Here is a 6,564-nt window from a genome sequence, read left to right as displayed (position 1 = left end):
ATATCTGATGGCGACTGTGTAACATCTTCGTTTCGTTGTAGATACTATAGGGTGGGCCAATGATAGATGCATTTTAACGAAAGACGACAATACGTAAAGAGAATTTATCACTGGCCCATCCTATATAAGGTATTACATTTAAGTACCTACAATAATCTCAACATACATCATTCTGCAACAAAAACACATTACAGTTTCTGCAAAACGACGATAAAACGAGTTTATTTTTAACGGAAACTAAATTCTCGTTTCAAAAACGGTATAACTCACACTGAAAAACAAATACAACTCTATCGCTTTCAATGTTTGGAAAACAGTTTTACTTATACTACTCATAATTTGAGATTTCATGATTTTAAGTCTATGTTAATGTAGTGTGTTAATTATATAATGTATTTTCTGATGTTGACATATATAATATTCACTGATTTAAACTTTCACGATTTTTACTCATTATTATTTACAACGACGGGACTTAATCGCGTAAAATAGTTTTAAATTTACCTCCGACGTTTCGAGGACGGCGTTGTCCCCGTGGTCTCGGAGAAGACTGGCTAAAGTTGACATCAACATCTTCTAGGCGCGAAACACCGGAAACGTCCGGTTCGAAACGTCGGAGGTAAATTTAAAACTATTTTACGCGATTAAGTCCCGTCGTTGTAAATAATAATGATATATAATATTATCAATAAATGAGTATGAGTATGTGCGGAAAGAGAAGTTATGAACAGTATGGGCTCCAATACATTCAACGACTCTTCTCTTTCCGCACCGACTCTAATATGTATAGATAACAATAGGTAGAACCGACACAATCAAGACTCTTTTCGTTCTACTTTACAAATTTTATAGCGCCGATAACGATATAGACTCCTAGACTACCTACTTGAGTATGACACCAGAGATGGACCACGCTAAGTTTTCATGCCAAGGGCTACCGTCAAGTACATGCTTATAAAGCTTATAGGGATATATATGAACTCTTACTGCCAAGTTTCTGCGAAGTCAGCATGGTCAGAGTGTAATATTTAGGCGCTTACATCATTACGTAGTTCAAAGTGCAGTGGCTGGCGAGCCATGTGGCCTCCCCCGCAAGGCGTCAATTCTGACGCATTTACAGTTACACTTTTGTTTCTTAGTTTTTTACCCGTTACAGACAGTCAGGATATCGTAAATGCTATAAGTAGTTAAACAAACCAACGGTTATCGAATTTAAACTGTTGTGAGAATCGAGTCTCCTTAAAGAAGAAATATTTTATCGAAATGTATGAAGTTCTATTTTCAAATTTTTTATAATTGGCAACCGTATCGATAAAATTCTTATGGTTGAGTCGGAAGTGCCATAGACTATCCAACGTTGAAAAGAGTAAGGTTGTAGTGTTGCTTATGAAGTTGTAATACACAGATTATACTCGACGAGTAGAAAAATAATCATTTGTCTCTCAAATGACTTGAATTAAAAAGTTGTTAAGTTGGAAGTATTAAAATAAAAATAATGACTGTACAGTTTAAGTAGGTACCTAAATATTTACCCGGTATATTTTATTCATTTATTTAAACTTTATGGCACGATATAAAATTGTACAAATGGCGGACTTAATGCCTTAAGTCATTCTCTACCAGTCATCCATATTCCAATGGGTCAAACAGAAACTTTTAATTAGTGCAGAATTGTAGACAAATCAAGCTATTCTGAACAATATTCTATTTATTTATATTTGTTTATATATGCTTAGAAAACGTATATATTTCAAATGGCTCTTCAGGAACGGCTGTTACAAAACTTGTTAAACTTTTTCGAAACTTTAATGCTGTAAAATATTCTCGAAACTTTTACTGGAACTTAATTCTTGCTAATGCTTTTACCGAAAGCTGCAAAAGCTTCGGAAGTTCAACTTGTGAAGTAAAAGCTTGTGTCAGTGTACAAAAGAGTTGTTTCCAAGAAGTTTGTTTCAGATAAATGAGTGTTAAAACGTAATAACTCCTCAGGATTTTAAGGCGGTTACGACGTTATAAAAGCAAGTGTAAAGTTACTTTAATGTAGTGTGATCAACATCGGAAAGATTCATTAATGTTTTTTTAGGGTTCCGTACCTCAAAAGGAAAAAGATGGAACCCTTATAGGATCCCCGTCTGCCCGTCTGTCTGTCAAGACCCTTTATCTCGGGAACGCGTGGAGGTATCGAGTTCAAATTAAAGTAGTAGTAGTAGTAGTAAATCACTTTACTGTACAAAACAAAAATTGCTAACATGAAATTCATATAAATTTAGGTACAAAGGCGAGCTTATCCCTATAAGGGATTTCTTCCAGCTAACCTTAGAGTAAATGAGTGGAAAATTCGAATTAGATAGATAGACAAACTTACAGAACGTACAATAATATTTAAAAAGGAAAACTACAATATTAACGTCTACGAATAACTAAAATACATCAATTGCATTATGCAATAAAATAAATATGTACTAGCATACATAAATATATAGTACTAAATAAATATTATATATATATATATATATATATATATATATATATATACATATATATAATATATAAATAAAATATATATATTAGCACTCAACCAAATCACAGTTCGTGGGAAAGCCAAAGCTTTTTCAGATTAACTTTGAGTGATGCTACAGACCGGGACCGTTTGAGCGACAGGGGCAACTCGTTCCACAACTTCACCGCGCGCACTGTGAATGAATTTGCGTACGTTCGAGACTTATTCAAAGGGATAGCAAGCGTAAGATTAGCACTAGAACGTTAGCGGTGATCACTTCCTTCAGCCAGATAGTTAAATCTCTCGGTTAGGTAAGATGGGGAACAGGGGTTGAAGAGTATGTTGAAAAGCAACGACAGAACATGCACATCCCTGCGCTGGCGGATCGGTAACCACCCGAGCTGCTTACGAAAATTAGAAATGTGGTCGTATTTACGGAGGCCATACACATACCTGATACAGACATTTTGTAAGCGCTCAAGTTCATTCAGCAATTCCTCATTAAGATCCAAGAACGCAATGTCACCATAGTCTAGTAGAGGGAGCAAGAGAGAGCGGGCAAGAGTCAGTTTGGTATGAAGAGGGAGGAAATTCTGAAGTCGTCGAAGAGAGTGTAGGGAACCAAACATTTTTTTACTCACCTCAGCCACGTGGGGTTCCCAGGAAAGCGTCTGGTCCATGATGACACCCAAATTTCGGACAGTAGAGGAAAAGGGGATTTTAGTCCCATCAAAAAAAATGTCAGGTATCACCATGTCTGAGAGCTTAGCTACATAGTAAGGGCCACCAATGACAATTGCCTGCGACTTCTGGGCATTAATCTTCAAACCGAATTTGCACGCCCAATCCCGTATGGACTCTAAATCAGAATTGATTTGAGTAATCATTGAAGCAAGATCATCTATATTAGCCGCTGCATAAATCTGTAGGTCGTCCGCGTAAAGAACTAAAACCATATAAGGTCAACAGTCCCTTGTAACAAAAAACAAACTTGTAAGTTATGATTACTTACTCAGACATTTTTAAATTGTATTTTTTTAATTTATTTGATATTGTAATGTATATATGTAATTAAGTTGTATATTTGAATTTATTTTATATGTAAATTATATGTAGGTGACGATCGTAATATAAATTCTTGTAGATTAGTCTAGGATAATATAAATTGCAATTTTATATTTTGAGAATAAATATCTAAACCTAACGTAAAAAAAGATACGGCCGTTTATGCCGCAAAAAACGTATAGGTACTTCCCGTTGCTCTAGAACTATGAAATTTGGCAAGTAATATCGTCTCACACTACAATACCTACAGGGAAAAATCTGAAAAATACAAATTTTGAAAAAAAAAATTGTACGGAACCCTCGGTGGGCGAGTCCGACACGCACTTGTCCGGTTTTTTTTATTTGCGAGTTTTGTGGAGACGGAGGTATCGAAAGTTGTGGACAGATAATGGAGAAATAACGTGTGGAAGTTTGTTGAGGTTGAGACTTGAGACCCGGACGCAGAGGCCCATTTGAACATTTTGAACGTAGGTACACTGACATCAGAATGTTTTTAGAGTTACGTACCCAAAGGGTAAAAACGGACTCCGCTGTCCGTCTGTCTGTCTGTCTGTCTGTCCGTCTGTCACCAGGCTCTTTATTATTTCTTTAAAAACGAACTCCCGTTAGCTTATAAAGGAATAACAAAGCAATATCATTCAAATAAATACTTAATCAATATATATAAACAAAAACCTACTTACAGTAAATAAAGCAATCATATAAATGAATTGGATTATTAAACGGTAACCGCTAAAATGAGGTCATAAAATTGCTATAGGTACTTTATACCTAGGACCTAGGTACTTAATTAATACTGTTTGAAACAGATTTCAAAAGCCAAACATGCCAATTAATTGTGATATTTGTGATATTCCAATAATTGCTTACTCGTGTGTTCTCGATGATGAACACTAATTTTGTTTGACATTTATTCCGTTCTATTATGAAATAAGCGGATACACCGCGGCGGCGCGAATTAGCCTTTTCATCGTACTCCTCATTTTCCTCTCTGGACATTATCATTATTAAAAATGATTTGTCACAGTTTGTTGTATATCAACCACAGCTATGGCCCTATGTTTGATTTTTTTCCAATCTTTAATTATCATAATAGACCGCGGGCCAGGAACAGATTTCTATGACCAATCGCCTCCCGGGCGAAAACTCGTATAGTGGTTAACGGCTATGTATGATGAACCCTCGTGAACGTCAGCTGCCGCTCCGTTGGTGGGTTGAGGAATGGCAGCAAATAGAATCTATAAAAAAAATTGTCATCGCCTCCCGCTTGATACTTTGTCAGATGATAGTTTAGATGCTATTGTGAATAAAAAAAATCGTCAGCTGATTGTATCGCTGTGGAAAGACCGTCAGCTGGTCACATGAACATGTAAAAAAGAAAATTCTTTTCAGTCATCGGCGTCATCGCCTCCCATGTGATACTTTGTCAGATGATAGTTTAGATGCTATTGTTAATAAAACAAATCGTCAGCCGGTTGTATCGCGGTGGAAAGACCGTGTTACGCGTTTCGGTGGCTGCCATTCCTCAATCCACCAACGGAGCGGCAGCTGACGTTCACGAGGGTTCATCATACATAGCCGTTAACCGCTATACGAGTTTTCGCCCGAGTGGCGATGACTGACGAAATTTGCGCCTGGCTCGCGGTCTATAAGAGTTAGGAGTATTTAAAAATTTGTATGCAATCTGTTTTTCGCTCCTAATATTTACACAAACAAAAAAATCGAAGTAACTCAAGCATAGGGGCATAGCTATGGTTAATATACATCAAAATATGTTAAAACACAGATACGAGACACAAGATACAAGATTGTTTGACAAATATCAAAAATGCAATCATCTGAATGATGTCAAGTGTCTTTGGAAGTAAAAATTGTATTTTTTCCAGGAAACCGTGTCTAATAATTTCAATGAGGGCTAACGCGTATGAATTCGCCGCTAGGGGCGCTAGTGTAGATGGTGGTCTTTTCCATAGTTCGAAATGTCAAATGTCACTTGTCACTTCAATGACTGACATCTGTTCTTTAGTCCTTTGGACCACCATCAACAGAGGCGCCAACTGGTGAGCAAAAAACAATAGCCCTCATTGTATTCATTACTCTGCATCCCTTAGCCAAGGGAATCAAGGGATCTGTCCAGCAAAATTTTAAACAGAAGTACTTATATTTTCAGAGACACACACACACATAAAACACACACACGCACTTTTTTTTTCAGAGTAATTGAGAGAGAATGAAAGGAAAAAACCACACCTACTCTATTTTTAAACCATGGCTTAGTTGTGCTTGCGGCTTTGTAGCGTTTTGAAAATATTTCGAATTTCTCTCGGGAGTATTGAATTTTTCGTACAAAGCAAAACGTTTATGGACACAATCGGTCCGTAAATTACATCTATGCAATAACGCATAGTTATAGATAGTATATGCATATATAGTTAGTCAAACCAAATTGTCAGTAAATAAGAACAAAACAAAACTGTACTCATCCTTTTCTTTTGGGTGCTAGTACTAATGTAAGACAAAGATAGTCCGATTCTCTCTGTCTATGATTAAAATGAGACAGTCCTTTGATAAACTATAGCTCTTACACCGTATATTCCGAGATATAATCACCCACACAGTATCTCCTGAATAGGTACAGCTTATCTGCATCTCACTTCTACGTATTGCTATGCCCCTCTCGTCAGTTACTGAATTATGTTGTGTGTGAAGCGCTTTACATCTTGTCAATCTAGAGACATGTAAAAATAAGGAGAACAAAGGAATTTATTAATGCCATAAAAAATTTGAATTGTACGATTTTTTTCTACTGACAAGTTATAGTTTGTCTTTGTCAAAGGACTGTCTCATTTCAAACATAGACAGAGAGAATCATACTAATTTTGTCTTACACTAACTAGTACTAGCACCAGAAAAGGATGAGTATAGTTTTTTGTTCTTATTTACTGACAAAATGGTTTGACCAACTATAGTTTCCACATAGATTTGCACTCTTCATGCCA

Source organism: Cydia strobilella, chromosome 19, assembly GCF_947568885.1.
Source record: "Cydia strobilella chromosome 19, ilCydStro3.1, whole genome shotgun sequence".
NCBI classification, from domain to species: domain Eukaryota; kingdom Metazoa; phylum Arthropoda; class Insecta; order Lepidoptera; family Tortricidae; genus Cydia; species Cydia strobilella.
The sequence above is the reverse complement of the archived record's forward strand: the minus strand, read 5'-3'. Positions refer to the sequence as shown.